Consider the following 13,222-nt stretch of genomic DNA (forward strand, 5'->3'; position numbering starts at 1 on the left):
TCTAGACATCAGTTCCTAAATTACCATTCTATAGACAAGATTTTCTTTGGAACAAGTTATAAGACATGCTTGCCTATTATACAAACACACCCTCACCCTTTATTCCTACATAAAACCTACACATCATACTTTAACCTTTTACACTACAAGAAGTTTAATTCATCACTCTCCATGGTCCCATCACAGCTCCAGCTTCCAGGGCAAGTGCAATGCGCTCTTTCTGGAGAACGCTGACCAAAGAAAGTCATCTTGCCCAACCAGTTTTTATTCCAATGTTATAAAGCATGCATGAACAGTTTAATTAATGGTTTTGAAGGAAACTCTGTAAGAAAAAGGACATAGAAAAAGCTGTCTTTCAGACATGCAGAATATTAACTTGATGTTGCTCATTTTAAATCACATCCAAAGTTGCTCTATGTGGTCTTCTTTCAGACAAAGCATAATATAACATTGATTCACTACTGAGTCACATTCAGACATATGTAGTTTGAACATTCACTCAACTGCTCAAAACACACAAAGTTTAAAATAAGAATGGAAAGCTTCTCCCTGTGTTTTGCACTGATTTAACTAAGTCAATTGAAAAAACACATTTCTTGTTTGACGAGCACAACTGCAGAATTCCTCTGGCACCAGTTTCCACATTAACTGCTCCTGGCCATTGGATTTACAGCTGAGGTGTAAGTAACAGTCATCCAAGTGGGCCAATTCTGTACATGCCAAAGAGCCGATCATAATTTCAGATTGCTCCACTAAGTCTTCATTATCTTTAAATCTTTACCCTTTCCAGAAGTAATGATGCTCTTCAGTCACTAGACACTTCTCATTTTGGGCCTCAGAAACCCTTCGAAAGCAGATACTGAAATACACAGCAATGCTTCTATCACCAAAATTCTGCAAACTAAGCTGAGTGAGCAACCTTTGAGCAAAGTCTTGCTCCTCTCCCCTCTAAGTCTGTCCAAATTAAATGTTTTCCTTAAGTAGCAGTAGAAGTATGCAATAAAACAGACATTTCTAAAAAATCAAGTTTTATTAATGCTTTCTATATCAATCAGAGCTAAACAGAATACAATTTCCTTGCCAATTTATGCTGTACCTTTATCCATTACACATATCCAGGAGGCTTCTGTAATCCATTATTGCAGCTTTCTGAATATAAAACAGCCAGAGGAACGTCTTGTATTAGTTCATAGCAGAGAGTGGGTGGGAAAGCAACAAACAGTGACAAAATACCATTTTTGATAAATTACAGCAAAATTGTTTTTAGCTTTAATATATATTTTGCTAACAATCTAACTTCAAACTCCCAAAGCCCAGGAAAATTCAACCTTTAAATAACAAAAAACACTTCTTGGTTCAAAGAAAAGGTATGCTTCGACTCACAAAGCACAGTTCAACTGCTAATACAGGCAGCAACTTTGTTTTGGAAGTTTTGGAGCTTGGAAAAAGAACGAGGTCACTGAGAACACTGCAATTCAGAAAATTCTCAAAGAGCTTCTCAGGCCACCCATGGCACATAAGAGGGGCCTGGCTACTTGGGATCTCTAGGTCTGACTGAGCAAAAACTCCAAAATTTTTGGAGAAACCAAATGCAGATAAACAGAAAGTGCTTTTGCAAGATCTAGACCAGAAAATCAAAAAGGCATTTCCAAAGTAGGAACTCCACAGCATACCAAGTGCCCTCTCTCAGACAATACCCAGGTGCTTAAACTATAATTTCTCAGTCAATAGAGGCTGTGGGGTTGGCCTCATTTTGATCTTCCAGTAACTAAAGGGAGCCTACAAACAGGAGGGGAGTCAACTCTTTATGTGGATAAATAATGGCAGGGCAAGGAGAAATGGTTTTAAGTTGAAGGAGGGAAGAGTTAGGCTCAATGTCAGGGGGAAGATCTTTACCAAGAGTGTGGTGAGGTGCTGGCACAGGCTGCCCAGAGTGGTTGTGGATGCCCCATCCCTGGAGGTGTTCAAGACCAGGTTGGATGGGGCCCTGGGCAGCCTGGTATAGTATTAAATGTGGAAGTTGGCAGCCCTGCCTTTGGCAGGGGGGTTGGACCTTGATGATTCTTGAGGTCCCTTCCAACCCAAGCCATTCTATGATTCTATGATTATGTGCCTAAATGACACCCAGGGTACTGCTGTCTTCTAAGACTGGGCCAAAGACTGAGAGGAAAATACCAATTTGTAAATAAGTAACAGCGTAACTAGAAAGAATTAACCTTTCTGACAAACCTAGCAATAGTTTATCCAAAGAATTACACCTATTGTTGAAGAGTCACGAGACAAGAAATCATGTGCATGCTTCTGCCACCGTTTTTTTTCTAACCTCCTTCCTAATAAGCCTTTAAATTATACCCTTTGTTATAAATTTCAGCTAATCCACTTGCCTTGAGCTGTAGCTTGTACCTCTCCCGATATCGGGGGCAAAAAAAGAAATCAGGGGTCTGACAAAGAGCAGAAGGCTATTTTGTTGTTCTACAGCTGGGGAGGTGGAGGGCAAGAGTGGCTGTTGGCCTTTAGAAGTCACCCTCCAGTTCTGAAGGGTACCCTAGGGCCAGAGGACTTCTCTGGAGAAGGAAACCCTGAGGCCACCCATACCCTGCCCACAGGGCTCTCCAGAAAGGCCTCCAACAACTGAGTACACACACACAATGAGTATAACCTGCTGGTGCCAAGGCCTGGCACCGTCACAGTAGCTCAGAACCGGAGCCATCTACCAAGTGACGTCACCACAGCCTGAGGCAGGTGTCACCATGAATGCTGGGCCTGGTGCTACAGCGCTCTGCAAGACACTGAGCTCTCACTGTCCATTCTACACAGTGGATTAGGTGACATCTCCAAATCATAAAAATAAGCTGGATTTCAAAACAAAGTTGGGCAATTATGTACTACTTAGTCAAAAGTACAATGAAATTTTACCAAATGTTATGTATAGATAAAAATCTCTTGCAACTTTCCTAATACAAATGACATATATCTTCATTTTACCAATCAACCCAATCTGACATTGAGAATAAAGTAACTTTTTAATCATCTGCTTGATACATAATTAAAATAAACCCAGAGTACAGAAGGCCAAATGGAATCTTGTACAAATGAAATTCTGAGCTTGGAACAAAGACCTGAAGAAGGTACCTTGTATTCAAAAGTCATTGCTGGGACATACTTCCCCTAGAAATAAAACACTACCCTACAGCAAGGAAATAAAAGCATTCATTCTTCTAAAGGTCATTTCAAACTCAGTCGTTTTAGGACTGCACTGTACTTTGCTGTAACTTACTTTCTTTTTTAAAGCAATAAGCACATGGGAAGAGTGCTACTAGTGTCAAATCAGTATATCTGACTCAAAGTTTTATACAGTAACATAAGCGAAAGCATTAACTCACAAAATAAGGCAAAGAATAGAATTAGTCATCTACCATAATGAATCAAAATCTTTATGCATGGATAAAAATTTGTCTGGTTATTGTTAGATAACATTTTTTTTTATTTTAATGGAAACAGCAACATATGGGAAACTGTTGATCACAGCCTGAACCTGTGATTGACCACTTGAGGCAAGCAATGAGGTAAGCTGCAGGAGCACAGGTGAAGGTAATTCAGCTGCGCTACCAGGAGGGGTGGAGCTTGGCTTCACCTCTCCCTGATCTCATTTAAGGGCTGACCACCACTAAGGGAGCATCTCTTTGTCTGGAGATCGCTCCTTTGTGGAGTTTGTTGTGAACCTTCAACATTGGTGAGTATTTTCATTTATCATAGATTATCTTTCTATCACAATAATCTTTTGCACAAACACCTGTATAACCTCTGTTTACCTATCGACTGTAAAAGTGTACAAGTAGTTAACTGCCTTCAACATGCTGTATTACAAACTTGAACAACCTATGCTGAGACAGCTGACAAACATCTCATTCTCACCAGCACCTGACTATTGCTGCCTAAACCATAGTTTGCCAGTGTTTACCGTCATGGAAAATACTGGCAACAGGTCCCTCTAACCCCAGCCTAGTTATTTACAATGCTGCAGGAGTTGGCTAAAAACAGATCTAATGTCCAGCCAACAGGACAGCATGGACAGTGATCTCATAAGCCATCCTAGCCCTAGCCCATCTATTGAGGTCCTTGTTTTACAATCACCTAAGTTTATGTGGAACAGCACACATTACACATATGTTTTTTTAGGGACCCTTTCTATTCTACTCTCTATTCAACATTACAGAAACAGTAAGCAATTACTAACGAACAGCAACAATACGCTTATTTTTCTCCTTAATCATACTTCCAAAAATCAAAGCAGCTAAGAAATACGGGCTAACTCTGTTGAAATACAAAAGAGTATGTATGTAGCTTCCAGTTATAGCTCTCATAAAATTTATCTGGCTGTTCACTAACTGCTGAAATATGCCATACAGCCAAGTTCTTCAAGCAGTTATACGCTTCTGAGCAGTAGTTACAACTAAATTGAGGACACAAATATTATGGTAAATTCTTGCTGAAAATACACCAGTATTTCATCAAGACAAGCAAAGTTCTTCAGAAGCCACAGCTGGGTTAAAAGTCAGTTTTTAAAGAAAACTGCTTTTGTTTCTATTATTTATTGTCTTTACAGAGGCTAAACAAGAAAAAAACGGGGACAGATGGGTTAAGTAAGGCTGTCCACGAACACTTTAAAACATGTTTTGTTTGGGTATGCACAGACAGGCTGAAGTTATGGGGAACAAAGCAGCTGGCCAAAGTCTAAGATCAGCAGCAGGGCAGACACAGCAGCTGGAGTGCTGAAGCCTGGGCAGCAGGTGACCTGATATCTCGAACCAGAAAACAGTCAGAATGAAAAAGAAGACTAGTAAGAGGCCTGCAGACACTGAAAAAGATGAGATGAGAATCAAAAGCCTAATCTGAAGGATAAGGAAAAATGTCTAATAACCAGGACAATGGATCTTGAAATGTGCTTCTGTGAAGATGCATTTATGAGCATATTTATATATAACTGGTAGTGTAACCTGGCAGCAACTCAACACCACATGGCCATTTGCTCGACTAGCCCAGGTGAAATTCTCTGATAAAAACAGTGCTGAAGAAAGTTTCTGTGAACAGACTGTAGCTTTAGTCAGGTCTCAGCAAAACTGAGGTTACCAGTTAATCTTCAGTCTGAAGCTGGCAAGTAGTTACAGATGGGATACATACACAACTACAGTCTGCTACGGTCTACACCCTTTTCACACATCATGCTACAAAACAGGCCAACTAACACCATGCTGATGGTATTTTATACTTCTGCAGTCTAAGAGAAGAATACAATACAGCCAAACTATACTTAACTACTGGTGTTCCTAGGAGGTAAATGTAATGATATTACAAACAGACACCTGTCATGTCTATATGCACAAACACACTCAGCACTCCTATGAAAAAAGTATCAAGTTATTCCATGTCTTAAAATGTTTTAAGTAACAGTCCTCCAAACAACTTGCTACAAACTTAAGAGTATGTTCAATTGAGCTTCACTGAAATTAATTTCATTAAACTATTTCCAGCAATAATTATTACTCAATCACACCTAAAAAATACAATATGCATTTTACAAGTCACCAAAAATGGGTTCTAAAGAAATAAAGCAGAAAGCAACTAACAATGGGAGGAAAAAGTAAATGCAACTGAACTAAGTATAAAACAATGGTTGGAAAAAATATATATTCAAGAGACCATTCTTTTCAAGTCTCAGAACAAAGTGATGTGTAGATAACTGCCAAAAGACTCGGCATACCATGACTTCACATACATCCTATTAAAAACAAATCGTGAGGTAAAACATCAAACAAATGTCTCACATTCAGAAAACTCTACACTGTCAGCTAATATTAGAAATTCAAGATTTTCTCATTTGAACTTTCTTCTTCTTGAACTTTTGAACATTCTTCATCCTCCTCAAAAACAATGCTGTAAGTTTCCTAGAAGTACCATGTATGGCATTTCTCAGACTCCTTTAGTTACCGCATTCCTCCAAGTTTCATAGGCTCCCACGCCATTTCTGCTAATGTTTCCTAACATGCACTGCCGCACACTCAGTGCCTGCAGAGCAGAGGAGTGTTGCCTGCAGAAGTGTCTCCAGGGCACACACCCTGGGCCCATGCCCCTGTGCTGTGCACCCATGGGGCCATCAGAGAGGTCGTCCCATGGTGTTCCAGCAGGCCCTGTCCAGATCCACGAGACAGGCTTTCTAGACTGTTGCATCAGTCATTGAACTCCATTAACAAAGCAATACTTGATGTAGGAGTGAGTGAGGGCAACCAACTTGACACACACACACACACACACACACACAAACCAAGGGCATCATTTCAGTAGTTCTCCTGAAGATCTAAAAAATTTGGCATAACTCTAAGCAACCAGAGTGGAAATACGTTGACATAATCTTTGATGCTTTGGGTTTCAGTCTCAATTTCTTGCAATATATGGCAGTCACCTCATGATTTAACTTCCTTTTTTTTTTCGTTTTTGCTCCTCCAGAAGGTAGAGACCCCTAGTCAAGCAGATATGGGCATGTGCTTAAGCTGCCTAGAGATGGTGATGGACGGGTCAGTAGTGAATATTCTCTATGCTGGCGCACACATAGGAAACCTCAATTCAACTGCTTAAGTACAAGCTCCAGTAAACTATATTTTAACTATTGTTACAAAACCATTTAGTGGTTACCTTTAAGACATTTAAGGGTGGTCTGATGATAAACTCAGTAAGGAGAAGTGTGCTTAAAATCCCATGACGTTCCAAATTTATCTGCAGAAAGACTGCAGATTTATCCAAGAAAGACTGCATTGCCCTAAAATCTTTGGTCTTTTGTACCATTGGAGCAATTGCCCCTTTTGCTATAAATAAATTAATTAATTAAAATTAAAATAAAAAGACAGCTATGCAGATCTATGTTCATGCGGAAGTCTTCAAAAGATTGAAGTTATGAAGTTTGATGTTGTTGTTTCTACGGTTGCCGGTAGTTACACAATGCATGATATTTCAATTTCAAGCTACATCAATAAAATACTTCAAAGTAAGTAATATAAGGAAGTAGTTATACAATACAGAAATAATGTAATTTTTATGAACAATAGTAGGAAAATAAGAAAAACAAAAAAACAAAAACAAGACCATCTGTTCAATAATCAATACATCACATGTTTTTAGAGTATAAAGTTTCAACACAACAAAAAAAAATAGAAAAAGAAAAATTAACAAGAGAAATTAGAGTAGAAAACACATGTTCTTAGATCTACCCCGATGCTGAATATGAAGATCAGGGAACATCCACATGCAGTAACTACCTCTTCATCAAAACAGCCTGGAAATTAGATTAAGCTTGAAGAGTAACATGCTGATGAGACTTCGACAGTAGATGGCCTCCTCTTCTTCCTCCCCATCTCTCATGACTGAGAAAGTTAAAAATAGAGGCTTCCGTTTCCGTAGATTATTTCACTTTAAACCTTTCTAGAGCACTGAAATTAGCTGCTTTGCCAGCTTCCTACATTTGTGTTGGAAAAGGAGTGTTAAAAACATGCTTCCATTTACAGCAACTCAGGAAATCAACTTCTGTGGTTTGTTTTGTTTGTTATTGTTTGCATATCACAAATCCCTCTAGAAGGTATGGGTACCTCTTAGAAAGTGTCCCTTTGGGTACTACTCGCCCAGAGGTGCCTTGCACTGCAAAGTAATGTATTTTGGGGGTAATCTTGCTTACACTTCAATATTTAAGCATTCCTTTGCAGTCAATCACCACAGATATTTTGGGGGCATAGCTTCCAATTCCCCATCCAGCTCCAGGAAAATCCATCTTCTCTGAGCAAGAGAGAAAGAGTCACAGAAAGCCAGCTATAGACCCCTTCCTCCATGGCCCTCTGCTTTCAAAGAAGTCAGAAGCCATGGGAAGCCTCTGACTTCCATTGTCACAGCACAGTGCAGTCCCAGCTGACCAGGTCCATATTTCAAGGTCAGAAAGAACCACTGTCATCAACAAATTGACCTTCTGAATAACACTGGCCACAAAACTCTAGCTGGTAACTCTTGCATCTAGCCCAACATCTTGTGGTTGACCTACAGCATATTTTCCATACTGGTTAAGAGTGGTGTTAGTTTACATTGAAAAAGATGTACATTGCAGAATAAGTATCTGAACTGCTCATCTGGAAATACTGCATTAGAAAAAATAGCAGGAATCCAAATACTGGTCTGGTATAAAGTTGTATCATCTACATCACCTTAATGCAGTGCCAACCATCCTGGTGTGCTTTGTAAAGCATTACCTCATTAGGAAATTTTTTGATTGCTTTTTATTTTGCTAGACTGAAATTGTTCTCACTGAAGTTCTCTCTCCCACAGGGCATGTCTCATTCTCATCTCTGGTGAGGAGTTTCGGTTGAAGAGGCTCAGCCACTTGAAAGAATCAAATAGGAAAAAAGCTGTCCCTTCTCACCTCCACACCAGCATTCCTGTAGATGATCACAGACAATTTCCACCACAAACACCGAGCCCTGACTTTTTCAGGATTCCTACTATCCCCTGTGGAGAAGAGTTTAAACTTGACCAAGGCAGAGGAAAGTGGAAGGGTGAGAATGTGTTCCTGCACATGCTCAGGGTAATTTTCTTAAGTACAAAAGCCCCATTCTTTGTGGATTTAAACTCCACAGAACATGGGTTGGCTCCTCCAGACCCCTCCCAGCTCCCACGTGCCAGGATATCACAGAGCACGTTCCAGCAGCTGCACAGCGCTGCTAGAGAAGAAACATTTCCAGCACACCCTTATTCCTCACTCTGTGCCCAGGACTGCTGAATTCCTGGAGCAGAAACTTTCTTCATATTCTTTCTCCACTCTCAGTGTGATTCATTCAGTACCTGAACAACACAGACTAACAGAAGTAAGCAGGTACACCATGACACAGAAGGATGAGGCTTGTTGGGAGAAGGATGTCAGAGGAGAAAGCCAGAAGTGGTGCACGGACATATGGACAGAGAAATAGGAGAGTCAAAGGGAGGGGCCTAACAGCAGAGCTGGAGAATGGCTGCAAACAGTGTGAACAGAGTAGAGAACAGGGAAGGACAGGATTAGTCAATGTCAGATGCTGCCCTCTACATCCCCCTACTCTGAACAACCAAGGCAGACATGCCTTGGTTCTCTTCTGTGCATGCTCAGCATGGTCATTCACCTACAATTACACCATAAATTCCAAACTTAAAGCTGTGTTACCAGCTTGGTACCACCAAACTGGAGAAATCCCATTCCTCTTCACAGACCTCTTCTTCTACACAATGTCACCATCTCATAGCACTATGATAGTGAACGGTCTGGAGGGTAAGTTGTATGAGGAGTGGCTGAGGCCCCTGTGTTTGTTCAGCACAGAGCAGAGGAGCTGATGGAGGCCTGGTGGCGACCACAGCTCCCCACAGAAAGCAGAGGAGCAGCGCTGAGCTCTGCTCTGTGTGACAGCGACAGGGCCCGAGGGAACGGCATGGAGCTGTGCCAGGGGAGGGGCAGCTGGGGGTCAGGGAAAGGGGCTGCACCACAGGGCGGTGGGCATGGAACGGGATGCACAGGGCTGTGGGCACAGCTCTGAGTGCCAGAGTTCAAGGAGAATCTGGACAGCGCTCTCAGACATAGGGTTTGGTTTTGGGTGGTCCTGCATGCAGCCAGGAGTTGGACGAGATGATCCCTGCACATCTTTTCCAACTTGGAATATTCAATGATTCACTTTGAGACAATGTAGAGGAAAAGGGAGGCTATCAACACCTCTCAGTATTGGTAACAAACCATTAATCAAGTTTTTGTATCATTACAAGACTCCTTATGGGGAAAAAAGTCAACACAACAAAACACAACACAACAGTAAATAAAAGCAATGTCACAACAGTGACAGACCTTAATTCTGGTACTTTAGGATATGTCTGTTTGACTATACGACTGTAATAAATATGAAAAGAACTGACATAGACACATCATAAAAGCATCTCAATTAGGAAGAGTTCATTTGGGCACTGGGATATGTGTCTTAGACAGGTTTCTTGATTTGGGGGAAAGTAGAAAAAAAAAACAAAATAAGTACATTGATGTCTGAGATGCAGATTCAATGAACTTCTGCAGAACAGAGGAAGGAGAAAAATATCCATACTCCCAAGGAGCCTGTCTGCTACACAGCAAACAAGTTGGACAGATGGATTTGTAAGAGCAGTGGAGGTTTAAGTCAGACAGAGTAGAAACCTGAACTCTTCCCAGCGCTACCAGAAGGGACGTGATACTTTCTTTGTTTCAAAATCAAGAAAATTATCAATCCCACAGGGATGATATGAAGCCTTATCAAAGAAAACGTTCCCTGCATTTCACAGCTCTTTGTTGTTGCTAGCAGTGGAAGCGTCTGAACTTCAAGTTTCTTTAAGTGCTACTGAACTACTTTCTTCAAAATTACTTGTGGGAAAGATCTAACCATCAAAGACTCTCGGGCTTTGAAGTAAGGACAGTACACAGAACTGTCTGAATTTTCAGAGCTGACCAGCAAAATCTGAGGCAGGTGGCAGACTTTTCCCAACAACTCCACCCGTTTCTCATTACTGAAAGATGGAGTGATTCAATCTCCAAGTAGCTTGAAAGAGAAAATTCACATATTTCAGTTTAGCTGAGTTAAGCTATGCTTCAGGAGAACCAGTAAAGGAGGGCATGAAGCAGACTAAACCACGATTGCTATTCCAGACAGCAGACGCCCAATGTGTGTTGAAAACTTTGTGACTAAAGTCTGTTTAAGGGACCACGACTTCAGAAATTTACCACCAGCTACTCAGAGTGTCTTAGGAAACCTGCAGGAACTGAAAGGGAAACAGCAGAGCATGGGGAAGGCAGGAGATCATGCAATCATGACAGGAAATTCCAGGGAAAATGTGGTAATGACTCTTATGTAGTTATTCTGCTCCACACTTTTCGTGTTGTATCATTTTCTAAAAATCTTTTACTATGACCTGTTAGGCAAGAAGGCAGCTGAGGGGAAAAAGCAAACAATGTTAAAAGAGATGTTAAAAACATTATAATTTTGCCCTCAAATTCTAGCTAGAGTACAATGAAGATGCCACTGATTAAATAAGCTGTTTGTTTTTTTTTTTTCTATTGAATTTAATCTATTTCACCTCACCCTAAGGAATTACCACTACTGCAGTTTCATCCAGATTTATTTCCCCTACAGCCATCACCAGAAGAGCAAACAATTATAAAATTAACAAGGTATTTTTAATCACCAGGCTGAAAAGCAATGTCGATGAATCTCATTTTCTACATCTTTTTCAAACAGCCTTCCAACACTACAGCACTCACTTCATACCCAGTTAAAGCTTGCCATTCTGCTTTGTTTCAATGAAGTTTAAGTTTTATAGATATGACTGGTCTAGACCTTCCCCCTTCCCTTTGGCCATGTATTGAGCAATGCATCTTATTACTAATGCGGAGCATCAGCCTTTCCAATTCCTGCAAAAGTAAGTTTTTCTGCAGATGATTAACTTTCCCAGGCTCCCTGCAGAAGGAGCAGCGCTGATTAGTACACAGTTAAAAGAATTAGTCAAGACTTAAGTGAAACACTGATCTTCATCCTACTTAGAGGAAAAAAAACCACACACCGAAAGCAGCCACAGCCAAAGACCAAACTCCTCAGTATAGACTAATGGAAAAAAACATATCCTAGAGAACAAAATGCAAGGCGCTATATGAGCTACACAGGACATCTCTAAAACATGCTGCTTCCCAAGGTGGCACCGCAGTGGTGCAAAGTGCAGACATCCATGGACGCAAGCACATTTCTGATTGAATAATATGTACTTCTCAAAATTCCAGAAAACACAGAAAAGGGGAACTATTCCACATTTACTTCTTCCCAGAAAATGAGCGCTGACAGAGCAATGGACAGGACGGCCTTGTTGCTGCCATCATACAAATCCAGAATTCTTGAAAGGACAAGACGCAATTTGGGGACAGCTGAGCCAGAATGATTTCACAATGTAACATTTTATGTGATCCAAGAACAGTACGAAAGTAAACAAAAATATTTTAAGAGCTCTTGCATATAGACTAATTGCTTTTAAAAGGCAAACAAATTACACAAATGCTGTTTTCAGTAGTAGCTTGTCTAAAACATTTTCAACAAACAAATTCAGCAGCTCCTAACATAGCATGACAGTAAGCATGGTCAAGTTCTTCTAGCACCTTTAAATATCCATCAGAATTTTCACGTTGAGAAGAGAAAAAAAAAATGTTGTTTTCAGAGCTACAACATTAACTCACCTCTTATTTCTTACTTTCTTTAAAAGCAGACATCAAAATACATCCAATTTCCAAAACAAGTGAATTAGAAAAACACTCTCAGACTTACCATCCACTGCCATTATTCAACAGATTGTATACATACACGTGACCATTAAAAACATTTTAATACTTTACTAAAATCTTTAATTGTAAATTAGTTTAAATATCTTAATGTCAAAACCAGCAAAAAACACTCTTTATTAGAGGTACTTTCTTTCCCAAACCCACGTGGCCAGAGCCCTTTGAGCTGCTGGATGCCACAAAACCACAGGACAGCCAGCTCCGGCGGCAACTCTTCAAGCCCCACTCCAAGCTCACACCACGAGTTCCACCAGGAGCAGCACTCATTGACCGTACTTCATGATGGAGGAGACACTGGAGGGGCAATGTAAAACCATACTGGTTTCTTACTGCACGTAGGAAAAGTTGCCTGATACCCTTATGGCCACAGCTTTCCCCCGGCAAATTCTTCATAGGTTAAGCTGCTGAACTGCCAACAGAGCAGAGCTGCACGGAGAACACCTAATACCCACCCCCACCAACTTAACAAAAAACATGTAACTCAAGCTACGCAGCTAAAAAAATACAGCTGATAGATGGGACAAAGTGCATATAAATACAATGCAAGACATCTCTGTTTACTGTATCGTGCCTTGCAATTGTAGCATAAATTTCATAAAATCAAAAAACTCCAGCAATTCCTAATGCTCCTTGAAAAACTCTGTTTGGTAGCAAGTTAGAAAGGAGGGGAAACAAAGGAGAAAGAACACAAAATTCTATTGTTAAATTAAGCTTGATCGTTCCTGATGTAATCAGCAAAGCAATACACAATTCAGAAGCTGAGGTCTTGTCTTTGAAAGGCTGTAACTGAGACTGTCTTAAGTACCAATGATTTTAGAAAGTAATTTG

Source organism: Coturnix japonica, chromosome 1 (assembly GCF_001577835.2).
Source record: "Coturnix japonica isolate 7356 chromosome 1, Coturnix japonica 2.1, whole genome shotgun sequence".
In the NCBI taxonomy this organism is placed as follows: domain Eukaryota; kingdom Metazoa; phylum Chordata; class Aves; order Galliformes; family Phasianidae; genus Coturnix; species Coturnix japonica.